This window comes from Oryzias latipes, chromosome 15 (assembly GCF_053564925.1).
Source record: "Oryzias latipes strain Hd-rR chromosome 15, Olatipes_Hd-rR_3.1".
Taxonomy (NCBI): Eukaryota; Metazoa; Chordata; class Actinopteri; order Beloniformes; family Adrianichthyidae; genus Oryzias; species Oryzias latipes.
In genome coordinates this window covers 16,443,024-16,460,283 of record NC_136251.1, presented here as the reverse complement: position 1 = coordinate 16,460,283, position 17,260 = coordinate 16,443,024, and the positions used below count along the sequence as shown (strand labels likewise).

The window sequence follows — 17,260 nt, the reverse complement described above, 5'->3', positions numbered from 1 at the left end:
TTTTTCAGGATGATAAATATGGAAAATCATACTTCTGTTAAATCATCCCCTCACAATAACACATGTGGCTGCCATGAAGGGGATTATGGATGTGCCATCTATGTCACTTCATTGTTATTCGGTGGTGTTGGTCTCCCGTTGGCCCTTGTTGCAATCATTGCTCTTCGTTCAGTGGTATGAACTTTGTTTTTAAATGACCAATTTCTTTGTGTCGTGGTTTTGTGTATTTTTTAAGCACAAAGTTTTCAGAAAACGTTCTGGTAAAATAAAATACTAATAATAATCTGTTTTGATTTTCATTAAATCACAATTTAAAACTACACAACAGTTTCTGATCCTCTTTCCTTTCAGGTTCGAGCAGATCATGTTGTCCCCGTTTACGTCATAAACCTTCTGATCTCCGACATCCTTCAGCTTTTCTCCTGTATTGTCAGAGCAGCAAAAAATGAGACGGAGATTTGCAACAACTTTAGGATCATTCAAAACTACGGTCTTATGGTCAGCATTTGCTTCATGGTGATCATCTCCTTGGAAAGGTGAAATCTGTTTATTGGAGTGGCTTCTCATGTGTCTGCGAGTGAACTTTTCATTTACTTTAAATGTGGATCTGTTTCCAGATACTTGTGTGTGGCCTGGCCGCTCTGGTATAGACTAAGACGAAACATCAGGACATCTGTGAAAGTCTGCATTGTTACCTGGCTTCTTTGTTTGTTATTGTACATCATTAATGAGTTATTAGTTAAAAAAGATATTCTTCTGGCAATTTTCCTGCTCCTTCCATTCCCTTTGTTAATTTTTTTCTTGTGTGGAACTCATAAAGCCTTAATCAGGACACACAGTGTTCACACTGTAGAAAAACGCAGGATTATCGGAGTACTTGTTCTAGTTTTGATTATTTACACACTTTTGTTTCTACCAGATATTATTTTCTTATCATCAGAAAACAAAAATGTTCATGTTACAGCTTACATTCTCATTGACTTCAGTCCTCTAGCAGACTTGATTCTGTATATTTTCATGAGGAAAGGGATCGGTGATAAGATTCTGGCATATTTGTGCAGCAAAATGCTGCGAAATTCCCACAACCAGTCAGTAGAGAATTCCGCCATGATGGAGTTGGGCAGTCCTGTGGAGACCTGCAATGGAGAAGGAGACAACAAATCTGGAGACGTAGTTAGATTTTAAGGGAACAAATGCTATATCTTGGACTTCCAAAAACGCAGTTTACTAAAGAACAACATCAGCCTACATGGAGTTGGCAGTGGCAGCTTTTTGAACAACTGTTAACATACAATATATTGTATTGAACATGTTCTTTAGGCTGTGAAGTCTCAAATTTGAACCCCCTTTGAAAGAATTTCAAAGATGAAGAATTTCTAAAATGTCTCACCTGTGTTTTCTGAACTACTGTTGGCACAATAAAACATGCAGCACTTGTCAAAAACAGTTTCATGTCCAATCTTTTAAGCATCTTTTTAACCATTGTGAAGAAGAAAAAAATATTCCCTTGTGCTTACCTCTTTATATTGATGTATTTTCTTGTGGCAGCATCCGTGCAGTCATACTCGCCTCATCCTGAGAAGGATCACAAGGGTTTCTGTTTGCCACACTGATACATTCTACAGAAAAAAAGGAAACATTTCCCAATTTCTAATACTGTCATGGTGCCTCTGTCAGACTCCTCCCCCTCCAGCTCTGCTCCACTCTACTCCTGATTACCACCAGCTGCAGTCACTCATCCTCATCACCTCACCTCCTCTTAAGGAGCTGCAAAACCTCAAGCCGATGCCAGCAAACCTCAAGCTGACGCCAGTTCGTTGCCCTTCAACGGTGACTCGCCTGGTCTCAGTCATGCTCAGTCATGCTCAGTCATGCTCAGTCATGCTCAGTCATGCTCAGTCATGCTCAGTCATGCTCAGTCATGCTCAGTCATGCTCAGTCATGCTCAGTCATGCTCAGTCATGCTCAGTCATGCTCAGTCATGCTCAGTCATGCTCTCTAGCTAAAACTAATGTTCTCGTGCCTCAGGAAACCACTTCAGGAGTGACGCCAGTGTGGACCTTCTGCTAAGCAGTCTCAGGAAACCTGCAGCCTCTGCCTCTGTCGCTAACCGCGTTAGCACCTCCAGCCACGCCACCAGCCATCTTCAAGTCTGAACCTCATCAAAGCCAAGCCATAACCATCCACGGAGAAACAATAAACCTTTACTCACCTACTATTTGCCTGTCATTTCTCTGGGTTCCAGCGCCTGGGTCCACTCCGTCTTATCATGACAGAACGAACTGGCCATACTCCGGATCCAGCTGACCCAGAAGGACTCCGTTTCGCCGTAAACCAACAAGGCATCGCCCTGGGTCACCAAGCCGCGAGCGTCAACATGAGAAACCTACTCCACCTCGCAGAAGCCCAGTAAAGACCTCTCAAGGTACGGCACACTACTCGCCACCCTCTTCCTCGTCTGAAAACCTCCGTGCTCCGCCTGAGGAACCCATGCAGATCGGACATTCTAAATTATCTGCTGAAGAACGTCAACGACGACGAGATGAAGGGGCATGTTACTATTGCGGCCAGCAGGGCCACCAAGTTAATCAATGTACGGCTCGTTTAAACTCCATAACCCCCCGCAAGACGACAGGCCGCAGGTGGGTGACCCAATTTCTTTTTCGAAAGTTTTTCTCTTTGTTCCTGTCAAGCTCTGCCACCAGTCCAAGGTCTCTGAACTCCAAGCTCTCATTGACTCAGGGGCTGAACAAGGCCTTATTGACCACAGTGTGGTTTCTAGTCTCTCACTACCTACAGAAAAACTAGAAGCTCCTGTTAAAGCTGCTGGTTTAGGAGGACAACACCTCTCGTTGATTACTCACCGCACTAAACCTGTTTTATTGGTCACCTCCGGTAACCATCGGGAATTTACTTGGTTTTTCGTAACTCATTCCCCCCAGAATCCGGTTGTGCTAGGGTTTTCTTGGCTCCAACGCCTAACCCCCAGTTTGATTGGGGGCACCATCGTCTCACTAGTTGGAGCGAATTTTGTCTAGCTAACTGCTTGCAATCCGCTGTACCTTCTGTTAATGTTAATATTAATATTTGGTAATGCATTTTGGCCTGACCAACGCACCCGCCGTCTTCCAGCGTTTGGTAAATGACATACTTAGGGACTTTATTAATCGTTTTGTGTTCGTCTATCTTGACGACATCCTGATTTACTCTCAAGATCCCACTAAACATCAAGAACAGGTCCGTCTCGTACTTCAAAGACTAGCCGAAAATCAGCTCTTCGTCAAAGCCGAGAAATGCCAGTTTCACACCACAGCTATTCCATTCTTAGGATACATTTTTGAGGCTGGCAGTATCCGTCCTGATCCGGCCAAAATAGAAGCAGTCGCACAGTGGGAACCTCCCACTTCACGTAAAAAACTTCAGCAATTTCTCGGGTTCGCTAATTTCTATAGACGGTTTATCAGAAACTAAAGTTCCATCGCCGCCCCGCTCACTCAACCAACTTCCACATTCAGAACTTTCCAGTGGAACCCCGCTGCTCAAGTGGCCTTAAACACCCTCAAAAGACTTTTTGTCACTGCCCCCATCCTGATTCAACCGGATCACACCAGACAATTTGTTGTCGAAGTAGACGCTTCTGACTCTGGCGTTGGGGCAGTGCTCTCACAATGGGAAGAGTCCGGCAAATTAAAACCATGTGCCTACTTTTCCAGGAAACTCACTCCCGCAGAATGAAACTATGATGTGGGCAACCGTGAACTCCTCGCCATCAAGTTGGCGTTAGAAGAGTGGCAACATTGGCTGGAGGGAGCGGTTCAAGCATTCATCGTCTGGACCGACCATAAAAAAACTCTAATTTCTCTGGGTTCCAGCGCCTGGGTCCTCTCCGTTTGATTATCATGACAAATACATTACTTAAAATGTAATTTTTTAAGTATTCTACTTTTTTTATTATTGTCAATACTATATATTTTTCAAATGTAAAACATGCTTGTTTAAAATTCTGATTTCTTTTTTTTCTTTTATGTAAAAGAAAAATCCAATGAAATACAATGTAATTTTTGGCATTAAATCATCCAGGATGGTCACTAAATTATTTAGTTTTATTCCACTACATATAAACCGTTACTGCGAGTGTTTTAGGGCCACCAAAAATAAAAATAAAAAAGAAGAAATATTACATGTTTCAAAGTCGTAAATTTACGAAACTCAGTCGTACATCACAGTATTTGAGTTTAACAGAAATGTTGGCTCAGTAATGTGCATATCTTTAAATTAGAAGAAAGATATAAACCAAGTGACCACAAGCAGAATAATATATGAAGTTTATTTTGATAATGTTGTAACACACATTCACACACTGCCTTTAAGACGGCAGTGGTAAAACCGTTACTCAAAAAAATTAATTTAGACCCTTCAGTTTTTAATAACTACAGACCTGTGTCCAACTTGCCATTTTTAAGTAAGGTTTTAGAAAAACTTGTTTTAATTCAGCTAAATGAGTTTCTCTTGCAAAACATTTTTGAGATAAACCCAGTCTGGTTTTAGAACGAACCACAGCACAGAGAAAGCCTTGTTAAAAATCGTTAATGATGTCAGATGTGCCTTGGATTCAGGTCAGATCTCAGTCCTAGTTCTACTGGATCTAAGCGCAGGTTTTGATACTGTTGATCACCTGATCTTTGTAAACAGACTTAAAAGTCTCTTTGCCTTTCAAGGACTGTTCTCAAGTGGTTCGAATCTCATCTCATGGAGAGAAACTTTATGGTAAGCATGGACAGACACTTTTCTGGGGTCCATGAAATTAATTGTGGTGTGCCTCAAGGTTCCATCCTTGGCCCCTTGCTTTTTAACATTTACATGCTTCCTCTGGGGAATGTCATCAGAACCCACAACATCGGTTTTCATAGCTATGCTGATGATACCCAGCTGTACATAGCTATGTCTCCTGATGACACACGACCAATAGAAGCACTTTTTAACTGTATTTTAGATGTGAAATTATGGGTGGCAAATAATTTTCTGCAGCTCAACCAGGAGAAAACTGAAATTTTAGTTATCAGTCCTGAAGCCAAGAGGGAGAAACAGTTTCTGAAGCTGCAGCAACTTTCATTAAGTCATTCAGAAACAGTCAGAAACCTGGGTGTTGTCTTCGACTCTAAGCTAACTTTTATCCCACATATAAAACAGGTGGTTAAAACTGTTTTTTATCATCTCAAAAATCTGGCTAGAGTCCGCCCACTACTCTCTCTTGCGAATATGGAGATGCTAATGCATGCTTTTATCATGAGTAAAATTGATTATTGTAACGCCCTGCTTGCTGGTCTTCCAAAAACAAACATTAGGAACCTTCAGCTTCTCCAGAACTCTGCTGCACGAGTTCTTACAAAGACCAGGAGGCGGGCTCACATCACCCCAATTTTAAAATCCCTGCATTGGCTCCCCATATGCTTCAGGATTGATTTTAAGATACTTTTAACCATTTTTAAATGTCTTAATGGTCTTGCGCCTTCTTATTTATCAGGTCTTTTAGTAAGATATGAACCCTCGCGGACCCTGAGATCCTCTGGCACTGGTCTGTTAACCATTCCAACTGTAAAAACTAAAACCTATGGAGAAGCTGCGTTTCAGCAGTATGGTCCCCGTTTATGGAAGGCAAGGCAAGGCAAGTTTATTTGTATAGCACAATTCGTACACAAAGTAATTCAAGGTGCTTCACAAAACAGAAAAATGCATTAAAATCACAATACATCATAGAAATAATCAACGTAAAATTTACTTTAAAAGAAAAGAAAAAATTTGAAAATTGATTTAAAAATAAAGGAAGGAAAGGAAAGAAAAGTGTAGATAGGACCAGATAGGACCTTTCAGTCATATACACGGCTAAACAGAAATGTTTTAAGTCTAGATTTGAACATGAACACAGAAGAGGCCTGTCTTACGCCTTCAGGGAGGCTGTTCCAGATTTTAGCTGCAGAATATTGAAACGCTGATTCCCCTTGTTTAGTTTTGACTCTGGGAATCAACAGGAGGCCGGCCCCTGAGGTCCTCAAAGTACGAGATGGTTCATATGGCACTAACATGTCAGAGATGTACTTTGGTGCTCGGCCATGGAGAGACTTGTACACAAGCAGAGCTGCTTTGAAGTCTATTCTTTGAGGTACAGGGAGCCAGTGCAGAGACCTGAGCACAGGACTAATGTGATCATACTTCCTGGTTCTGGTCAGGACTCGAGCAGCAGCATTCTGGATGTACTGAAGCTGTTTTACAGCTCGTTTGGAGAGGCCGGTGAGCAAGCCGTTACAGTAGTCTAACCTACTGGAGACAAATGCATGAATAAGTATCTCCAGGTCTGGCTTTGACACTATGTTTTTGATTTTGGCAATGTTTTTCAGATGGTAAAATGCCACTGATGTTACTGACTTGATATGGCTGTTAAAGTTCATGTCAGAGTCCATGATTACCCCTAGATTTCTGACTTGATTTGAGGGTTTAAGAGACAGAGAATGAAGGTAGCTACTGACTCTTTCTCTTTGTTTCTGTGGGCCAAAAATAATAACTTCGGTCTTGTTTGAGTTTAGCTGGAGAAAATTGTTCTGCATCCACGCACTGATCTGTTGGAGGCAGTGGCTGAGTGAATCCACCGGCCCATATTCACCTGCTGTCAGTGACACATAGATCTGAGTATCATCTGCATAGTTGTGATAAGATATGTTATTACTGCGTATTAACTGCCCTAGTGGCAGCATGTAGAGGTTGAACAGAAGGGGTCCCAGGATCGATCCCTGGGGCACACCACAAGTCAAGGCCATGTAGTCTGAGACACAACTCCCAATTTCAACAAAATATTTCCTGTCTTCTAGATAAGACTTGAGCCAACTTAGGGCAGATCCAGAGATGCCAACCCAGTCTTGGAGTCTGTGCATAAGGATCCCATGATCAACAGTATCAAAGGCAGCACTCAGGTCTAGCAGGATTAAGACAGAGACTTTGCCATCATCAGTGTTCAGGCGGATGTCGTTGGTTACCTTGATAAGAGCAGTTTCTGTGCTATGATGGGGTCTAAAACCTGACTGGAAAACATCAAATGAATTGTTTAATAAGAGAAAATAAGTGAGCTGTTGGTAGACAACTTTTTCAAGGACTTTTCCTAAAAATGGCAGATTAGAGATAGGTCTGTAATTATTCAGTACAGTGGGATCAAGACCGCTCTTCTTCAGGAGAGGTTTAATGACTGCAGTTTTTAAAGCCTCTGGAAATATTCCAGATTGAAGAGACATGTTAACTATTTGAGTAATTGATGGCAACACACTGTTCAGGACAGACTTTAGAAATCTAGTGGGTAACACATCAAGGCAGCATGTAGACGAGCTCAGACGGGTGATGGTCTCTTGGACAGTTTGGTCAGTGACAGGTATAAAGTGAGTCAGCTTAGAGTGAGTAGGTGGCCGTTCGATAGTTATATGTGTTGTGGAGTTGATGGCTTTTTTAATGCCCTGAACCTTGTCATTAAAGAATACAGCAAACTCATTACATTTAGGTGTGCAAACCAGTTCTATTGGTAGCTGGGTTGGAGGGTTAGTTAATCTGTTTACTGTTGTGAACAGGACACGAGAGTTGCTGCTGCAACTTCCAATGATTTCAGAGAAGTACCTTTCCCTTGTTCTGCATAATATCTGGTTGTAAGCGTACAACTCCCCCTTATACATTTCATAATGAACCTGGAGTTTTGACTTGCGCCACTTTCGCTCAGCTCTGCGGCACGGTTGTTTCTGTGCCCTGACCAGATCATCGTTCCTCCAGGGAGCTTTCTGTCTATGTTTTCTCAATTTAACCTTCATAGGGGCAATGACATCCAGAACATTCAAGATGCTAGAAGTAACAGAATTCAGCATTTCATCAACATTGGCACCAGAGGCGTTTTCAAGGTCTATCATTTCTACAAACTGTGCACTAGTGCTCTCATTTATTTGTCTCCTTTGGACAACTGCAGGGCCAGGCGGTGGTTTGGGAGCAACAGACAGGTCAAAGAATACACAGAAATGATCAGAGAGGGCGACATCAACCACACTGACATTGTGAATTTTAACCCCCTTTGTGATGAGCAGGTCCAGAGTGTGCCCTCTGCTGTGGGTGGGGCAACTCACATGCTGAATTAGATCAAAGGTTTCAAGGACACCATTGAGTTCTTTTGCATTTCTGTCATTGACATTGTCAACATGAACATTAAAATCACCTGTAATGACTAGACCATCAAAGTCTGTGCACACAACTGAGAGCATTTCAGTGAAATCATCAATGAAACTTTGGCTGTGCTGAGGAGGTTTGTACATGACTATGCAGAGTAAGGGAGGAGTTTGTTTTAACTCAATCTTAAAGGACACATACTCAAATGATGAAAACACACCAAATGATAGTCTGCGGGTTGCAATATTATCTCTAAACAGTGCAGAAACACCTCCACCCTTTTTATTTTCTCGTATTTCCGATTCATGTTTGTAGTTGGGGGGAGTTGATTCGACTAGAACTATGTTTCCTGTGTTTTTGTCAAGCCATGTTTCAGTTAAAAACATAAAATCAAGATTAAAAGAAGAGATAAGATTATTGATTAAAAATGATTTGTTGCATAAAGATCTGACATTGAGTGCAGCAAGTTTGAGATTAGTTTCCTTGGGACTGGTCAAAACCTTCTTGCAAGGGATATCAACTAGATTTCTGTGATTGGACAGTCTAACTGCCCTTTTTTGCATTCTACGTGGTGCAACTACAGGTATAGCACCAGAAGGAAGCTGGTCTGCCAGAGGACCTGAAAGCCGCAGAGATCATTGATGCTTTTAAGAAAAGGCTCAAGACCCATCTTTTTAACCTGGCTTTTAGCTATTTTTTACTCCTTTTATTTAATTATTTATTCAGTTATTTATTTATATGTACTTTTTATTTTTATTTTTTTCTTCACCCATTTTATCTTGTTTTATGAATTTCAACCAGATTTTTAACGCGTTATTTTAATTAACCTTATTTTAATGTGTTATTGTTTTTATCAATATGTTTACTTTTTTATTCTCATTTTTATTCATTTTTATTTCCGGTGCTTCCTCAGCTGGAACCTCTCCCTCTGGGTCGGCTGCTGTTCAGCCACTGCAGCTCTGGATGGGGACCTGCATCACCGCTTAGCTGTGGTGGAGCGGTCCCCGCCTGTGATGCTGCATTTGGCTGTCTATGCGGCTGTTCACGGAGGGGGAGGTTCCAATTATTAGCGTTTCCAGCATCCTGTTTTTGTGCTCAGCCTATTTCTCATTGTCCTCTGCCATCACTTATGGGGTGGGAGGTGTGAAAGGAGTGGGGGGCTAGGTACGGGGAGGGGGGCCCTATTTATTTATTTATTTTATTTTATTTATTTTTAAATCGTCAATGCTTGTTGTTATATTTTGTTGTGTTTTAATGTAACCTCCTGAGAACCGAGGAAAAAAATTGTCTTACAATTTCTGTTTTTTTGTGATTTCCTATCCATTTGGGCCTAAATAAACACCTTACAATTTTAATTTTTTTAAAAATGTTTTTTATTTTAATTTCCCAACATGTCCACTGTAGAGGACAACAGGACGATATTTCTGTGAAAATAGAAGTCAATTTGGAAAATCAGAAAAAAGGAGCAGATTAAATCTTTAGAGTGATATTCACCCAAAAAACATTACATTTTGTTCTAAAACAATAAAATTCTGCATCACTCTTTTGTTACTTGTTGGACCATCTGCTACAGTGGAAGATCGACCGGTAAATTGAGAGCTTTACTTTTTGGCTCAGCTCTCTCCTCACCACAACGGACCGACACAGAGACCGCATAACTACGGACGCTGCTCCGATTCGCCTGTCAATCTCATGCTCCTGTCTTCCCATACTCATGGACAAGACTCCAAGATATTTAAACTTCTCCACCTGGGGCAGGGATAATACCGACCTAGAGATGGCAAACTACCTTTCTTTGGTCGAGAACCATGGCCTCAGATTTAGCGGTGCTGACCCTCATCCCGGCCATTTCACACTCTACCACAAACCACTCCAATGCATGCTGGAGGTCCCGGCTTAATGAAGCCAACAGGACAACCTCATCTGCAAAGAGCAGAGATGAAACCCTATGGTCCCCAAACCAGACCCCCTCCGGCCCCTGCCTGTGCCCTAGAAATTCGGTCCATAAAAACTATGAACAGAACCGGTGATAAAGGGCAGACCTGCTGGACTCCAACGTGCACCGGGAACAGGTTTGACTTACTGCCGGCTATGCGAACCAAGGTCTTGCTCCGGTCATGCAGAGACCAGACAGCCCTCAGTAAGGCTCCCCGGACCCCATACTCCCATAGCACCCTCCACAGGATACAGGGGACGGACGTGGTCGAACGCCTTCTCCAAATCCACAAAACACATCTGGACTGAATGAGCGAACTCCCGCAATCCCTCCAGCACCCTAGAGAGGGTGTAGAGCTGTTATACTGTTCCACGACCAGGACGGAAACCTAACTGTTGTTCCTGGATCTGAGGTTCGACTATCGGACCGACTGTCTTCTTCAGTACTGTGGCCTATAGACTTTCCTAGAGAGGCTGAGGAGTGTGATTCCCTGGTAGTTGGAACAAAACTAGATCAAAAACAGATCCTCAAATATGTTATCAATGTACTGTGAAAAGTACGAGATTGAACTCCGGTATTCACAAACTTTGGTGTCATCTTGATAGGCAGGGCGCCCTGGTAGAACAGGTGTAAACCTCTTATGATGGACGTTTAAAAAACACAAAAAAATCAAGTTATTTAAAAACATAACAGTTATTTCTGTCATAATGACGATGACAAGGCAGACCCAGATGCTGGAACCCGGAAGTAAACTCAGGCTAGGAGATCAAGTGAAAGAGTTTAATGGATTCACAATCCCAGAGTTCAGGAAAACAGCGTGGACCTGAGGTGAGTATATGTGGCGTGGAAAACAGAGCTTCGCGCCAGAATGTCTTGGGACTTCGTGGCCTGAGCGGAGGAGACGAGGATAGAACAGGATACCAGCTGCACCCGTGGTGAGGAGGACCTGAAGGAGCACAAAAGAGGTAAGTTCAAGGCTTAGACTTGAATAGGCGTAACTTAACCTTGAGCCAGACGTAAGCACCGGAGAGTGTATAACGGACTGGCGTCGAATGGTGGGATGGATCTCCTTAAGAAGGACAGCAGGTGATGAGATGATGAGAGGCAGCTGGTTCCAATGAGCAGAGTAGGGAGGGGGAAGGCAACCGACTGAGGCACCGTGACAGTGCCCCCCCCTCAACGACCGCCTCCAGGCGGTCCAGGACGGCGATCCGGGTGGGACCGGTAGAAATCCTCGATGAGGGAACGGTCCAGAATAAGCGAGCGGGAGATCCACGAGCGCTCCTCTGGGCCGTAACCCTCCCAGTCCACCAAGAACTGAAAACCACGGCCCCGGCGACGGACGTCCAGAACCCGGTTGACCGAGAAGGCGGGGGCGTTGTCAATGACCCGGGCGGGTGGAGGGGAAGCGGACGGCGGGCACAGGGGGCTCTCCTGAACGGGTTTGATCTGTGAAACATGGAAGGCGGGGTGAACCTTAAGCGCCGCTGGAAGCCGCAACCGTACGCAGGTTGGGTTTATGATCCTCTCAATGATGTAGGGACCGATGAATCGTGGAGCCAATTTGCGAGAGGTGGCCTGGAGAGGTATGTCACGAGAAGAGAGCCAGACCCTCTGTCCCGGCTGGTAGATGGGACTGTCCCTCCTGCGACGGTTCGCGATGCGGCAATTACTCTCCCGGGTGCGCAGGAGAGCGGCCCGAGCTTGGTTCCAGAAGTGCTGAACACGCTGGAGATGGTGTTGCACGGAGGGCACAGCCAGATCCAACTCCTGAGAGGGGAAGAGAGGTGGAGAATATCCCAGAGAGGCTTCAAAGGGGGACATACCGGTGGCAGAGGAAGGGTGGTTGTTGTGGGCGTACTCGATCCAAACCAGGAACGAGGACCAGTTAGAAGGGTTCTGGGCAGCCAGACAGCGGAGAGCAGCCTCGAGTTCCTGGTTGGCACGTTCAGCTTGCCCGTTGGATTGGGGGTGGTGACCTGAAGTGAGACTGACAGTGGCCCCGAGGGCAGAGCAGAAAGCCCTCCAAACCTGAGACACAAATCGAGGGCCTCGGTCGGAAACAATGTCACAAGGGATGCCGTGATGACGAAAAACCTGCTGAACCATGATGTCAGCCATTTCTGTGGCTGTGGGTAACTTGGGGAGAGCGATGAACTGAGCAGACTTTGAGAAGCGGTCGATTATGGTGAGAATGACAGTGTTACCTTTCGAGGGTGGTAACCCAGTGACGAAGTCCGCTGCGAGATGAGACCAAGGGCGTTGAGGAACGGGCAGTGGATGGAGCAGACCGGCTGGTGGGGCATTGGAGGATTTTGAACGGGCGCAGACGTCGCAGGCGGCGACGAACTCCCTGACATCTCGTTCCATGGAGCGCCAGAAGAACCTACGTTGGAGGAGCTTGAGGGTTCTCTGGACACCTCCATGACAGGAAATACGAGAGGTATGCCCCCAAACCAGAACTTCAGAGCGGAGCGAGGAGGGGACATACAAGGTGTTCACCGGGACAGGAGGATGATCAGGTTCTTCGTCTTGGGCCTGTAGGACTCGAGTCTCAATGTCCCAGGTGAGGTTCCCTACTATGCAGGTGGGGGAGATAATGGGAGAGGGGTCCTGACTGTCCTCTTTACTATAAAGACGTGAAAGTGCGTCCGGTTTAACGTTCCTGCTGCCAGGCCTATAAGTAATGATGAACGAGAAACGGTCGAAGAAGAGGCACCAACGGGCTTGGCGTGAATTAAGGCGTTTGGCGGATGGAAGGTAGGCCAAATTTTTGTGGTCTGTCCACACTATGAAAGGCTGCTCAGTACCCTCGAGCCAGTGACGCCACTCCTCAAGGGCGAGTTTGATGGCGAGGAGCTCCCGATTACCCACGTCATAATTGCGTTCAGCAGTGGACAGTTTTCGTGAGAAGAACGCGCAGGGTTTTAATTTGCCCGTGTTGTTCTCGCGCTGGGAGAGGACCGCCCCAACGCCTGAGTCGGAGGCGTCCACCTCGACAATAAATTAGTGAAGGGGGTCAGGCTGAATCAGGATAGGAGCCGAGGTGAATAAACCCTTTAGGAGATCAAAGGCAGCCTGAGCCTCGGGACCCCAAACAAAGGGTCTGTTAACCGAGGTGAGCTGAGTGAGGGGAGCTGCGATACTGCTGTAGTTTCTTATAAAACGGCGATAAAAGTTAGCGAAACCGAGGAAGCGTTGCAGTTGCTTTCTGGAATCAGGAGGTTCCCAGTTGGCTACTGCCATGATCTTAGCTGGGTCTGGACGGATATTACCGGCCTCTATGATAAAACCGAGAAATGATATGGTAGGGACATGAAATTCGCATTTCTCTGCTTTAACAAAAAGCTTATTTTCAAGAAAGCGTTCGAGGACCTGCCGGACATGGTGGGTGTGTTGATCTTGATCACGTGAGTAAATTAGTATGTCGTCCAGGTAGACAAATACAAAACGATTTAAGAAATCACGGAGGACGTCGTTTACTATTCATCCCCCTCCCTCATGCGGACTAAATGATAGGCATTGCGGAGATCTAATTTAGAAAAGATGCGAGCCTCTTGAACGGAATCTAAAGCGGAGCTGATGAGGGGAAGGGGATACTTATTTTTGACCGTGATCTGATTTAGTTCGCGGAAATCTATGCAGGGTCGTAAGGTTTTATCCTTTTTCTGAACGAAAAAGAACCCTGCACCGACAGGGGACGAAGAGGGGCGGATGTGACCGGAAGAAAGAGCGTCGTGAATGTATTTCTCCATAGCCTGCTTCTCAGGGCCGGATAAATTAAATAAGCGGCTCTTGGGTAGAGTAGCCCCCTTTAATAAATCTATGGAGCAATCGTAAGGTCTGTGAGGGGGAAGAGCGCCAGCCTTGGTTTTGCTAAAGACAGCCCTAAGGTCGTGATAGCAGGAGGGTACCTTAGTAAGGTCGATGATTTCTGGGACTGAGTGATGACTTGGAGGAACAGAAGGGATGGCGGAACGGAGGCAATTAGCCATGCAGGCAGTACTCCAGTTGGTGATGTGACGATTCACCCAATCAAACTGCGGGTTGTGAGCATGAAGCCAGGGGAAACCTAAGATGACGGGAGATTGGAGGGATTGAATGACATAGAACTGCATGAATTCATGGTGATTACCAGAGGAGATGAGTTGAACAGCCTTGGTGCGGTGAGTTATGTGAGTGAGGAGCTGGCCTCCCAGACCTGCTGCCTTGACCGGGTGTTCCAAAGGCTCTGTGGGAAGGTCGAGTTCAGACACAAGGTTACAGTCAATGAAACTTTGCTCAGCGCCAGAATCTATGAGGGCTTGGCAAACATGGGTATTAGCTTGGTTACATAGCTTGACAGGAATGTACAAGAAAGAGTTCTCAGTAGTGAGGGAGTGACCCGCCCGCGGCCTGTCGTCTAGCGGGGGGTTCTGGCGTTTAAACGCAACGTACACTGGTGAACAAGGTGACCTGCCTGACCACAGTAGAAACATGATCCCTCGTCCCTCCGTCTCCGCCGTTCCTCGGGTGTGAGCTTTGAGTGCCCGATCTGCATAGGCTCCTCACGGGATTGTCCGGCGGCCTCATGAGAAAAGGAACGAGCTGAATCAGCTGTGGCGAGGGGGGGGAGAAAGTTAGCCAAAGGTCCTTTATCATGGCGTAGACGCTCAGTCTGGCGTTCCCGGAGACGCACGTCGGACCGCAAGGCCGCGGTGACGAGCTCTTCAAAAGATCTAGCCTCGGGTTGAGAACATAAATGATCTTTAATTGAATCGTTTAGTGACTGGTAGAACACGCCTTTCAGGGCGATGGCCGGCCAACCTGCTTCCACCGCTAGAATCCGAAAGTCTATTAAATGGTCACTCACAGATCTGTTGCGTTGCTTCAAGGCTAGTAGACGACGGGTCGCTTCCTCCTCCTTGCGGGGCTGGTCGAACACCAACCGGAATTCCCATATGAATCGTTGAAACGGAATTTGGTCAATGGGATTAGCCGTTAGGTAGGCCTGCGCCCATTGTAGCGCTTTACCCCTGAGGGAGTTAACGATGAGTGTAATTTTGCTATGATCTGCGTGGTAGTGTCGTGGAGCCTGCTGGAAAATCAGTTGGCACTGAAGGAGGAAACCCCCGCAGGCCTCCACGTCTCCCTGGAAGTTCTCGGGTTGAAGCCGGATGTTTTCGTTAGCCGGGCTAACGGTAGCGGGGGCTGAACTTCCGGCGGAAGGAGAGGCGCTGGCTGTGGCGTAGGCGGATCGCTGACCTGTTAGTTCCATCAGGGCCTGAGAAATTCCATCCAGACGTCTGAAAAGGTCCTGTTGTGCGGCGGCCATCTGGTTCAGGGATTCAGCTTGTCGTCCCAGGGCTATGCCTTGATGAGAGACGGCCAAGCGGAGTCCTTCCGGGTCAGCTGGGTCTGGGTGATGGCCAGTCCGTTCTGTCATAATGACGATGACAAGGCAGACCCAGATGCTGGAACCCGGAAGTAAACTCAGGCTAGGAGATCAAGTGAAAGAGTTTAATGGATTCACAATCCCAGAGTTCAGGAAAACAGCGTGGACCTGAGTATATGTGGCGTGGAAAACAGAGCTTCGCGCCAGAATGTCTTGGGACTTCGTGGCCTGAGCGGAGGAGACGAGGAGAGAACAGGATACCAGCTGCACCCGTGGTGAGGAGGACCTGAAGGAGCACAAAAGAGGTAAGTTCAAGGCTTAGACTTGAATAGGCGTAACTTAACCTTGAGCCAGACGTAAGCACCGGAGAGTGTATAACGGACTGGCGTCGAATGGTGGGATGGATCTCCTTAAGAAGGACAGCAGGTGATGAGATGATGAGAGGCAGCTGGTTCCAATGAGCAGAGTAGGGAGGGGGAAGGCAACCGACCGAGGCACCGTGACAATTTCTTCCTGAATCTCATCCTTTTTATCATCTGAAAGCTCCAAATCTGAATCTCTCTCAACTATCTGGTATAGAATCCTCTCTGCTTCACTTTTTTCTCCATACATTATGTGCAGCCATTAAATACATTAAAATGGTCTTGGTGTCCTCTACAGTGGACATTCATTAAATGCCTGCTGTTTTAAAACCGAAAACATGAAACTTTTTTCAGATCTAAAAATATTGTTCCTAACATGTTTATGACTAAGAATATATATAATTATCACGGTAAAAAAAGGAATAGATACATAATATTTGACTTACCTTTCACCTTTTCATAAAATTAGGTAAATGGCATAGAAGCCATCTTTGTAGAGGTAAAACTTAAAGTTCCCAGCATGCAAACTCATCACATGACATATCAATGGAAAGCCCAGGATGCCCTATACAGAGTAGAATAGGATTTGGAAAGGCATCTCTTAATTCCTTAGAAATATACAGGTAAACAAAATGTCCATTATAGAGGACATAAGTGAATGGGCCGGGTCTCAGGAGGGTAAAGCACTTTGTGTTATATTTTTATATGAAAAGTGCTTTATAAATAAAGTTTGATTTGATTTGATTTGACCAGTTATGAAAAATGTAATGAAAGAATTACTCGAAATGTCTTTCTCCCAACCCAGCATGCAGCTGTGAAACAACCACTAGTCACTATTATGCAAGACTGGCAAACTTCAACAGCCAGTTGGTAGATATTATCTGAGGCTTAAGCGCTATGGGTTCTGCAAAACAAAATGTTGCAGAAGTCTACAAGAAGAGAAAAGCAGCTTTAAAATCCCTGGGTTGTCACGGCAACGAAGAGGGTAATAAAGAAGGGGGTGTCCCTGTGGAGAGTTGACTTCTAAGGAGAGAGTCAATCTGGCCACAGATTTGACAAAAAAAAAAAGCATCACAGTCTTCACTTTCACACTGTATAAACTTTCATTATAACTTAAGAAAGCTGATTGCCTGATAACTGATATGTTCAATATAATTTTCTGACCAAAGCAGATCATTGAAGTGTCAGGAACTGGTGGTAGAGGACCCAAAATGCAGGAGACCAAGCTTGATGACAGGAAACACAACATTTAATAAACAAACTGAGACATGACAAAACTATTGGGAGGAACAAACCGGTGACAAAACAGAGCAGATGACCTGGTCATGGAATATCAGCCAAAAAAAAATGGTTTTGGAGTGCCATAAGTCATTTACGTGTCCGTTTTCTTTTAAAACCTAT

The 17,260-nt window shown here is 45.1% G+C and overlaps 1 long non-coding RNA gene across 1 annotated transcript; it reads left to right on the top strand.

The window, feature by feature from the left end:
* The first annotated feature begins 1,740 nt into the window (after nt 1-1,740).
* Nucleotides 1,741-4,093, top strand: LOC144984232 (uncharacterized). Its single transcript, XR_013647976.1, has 2 exons — nt 1,741-2,150; nt 2,246-4,093. It is a non-coding gene; the product is annotated as an uncharacterized LOC144984232 (long non-coding RNA).
* The last annotated feature ends 13,167 nt before the right edge of the window (nt 4,094-17,260 follow it).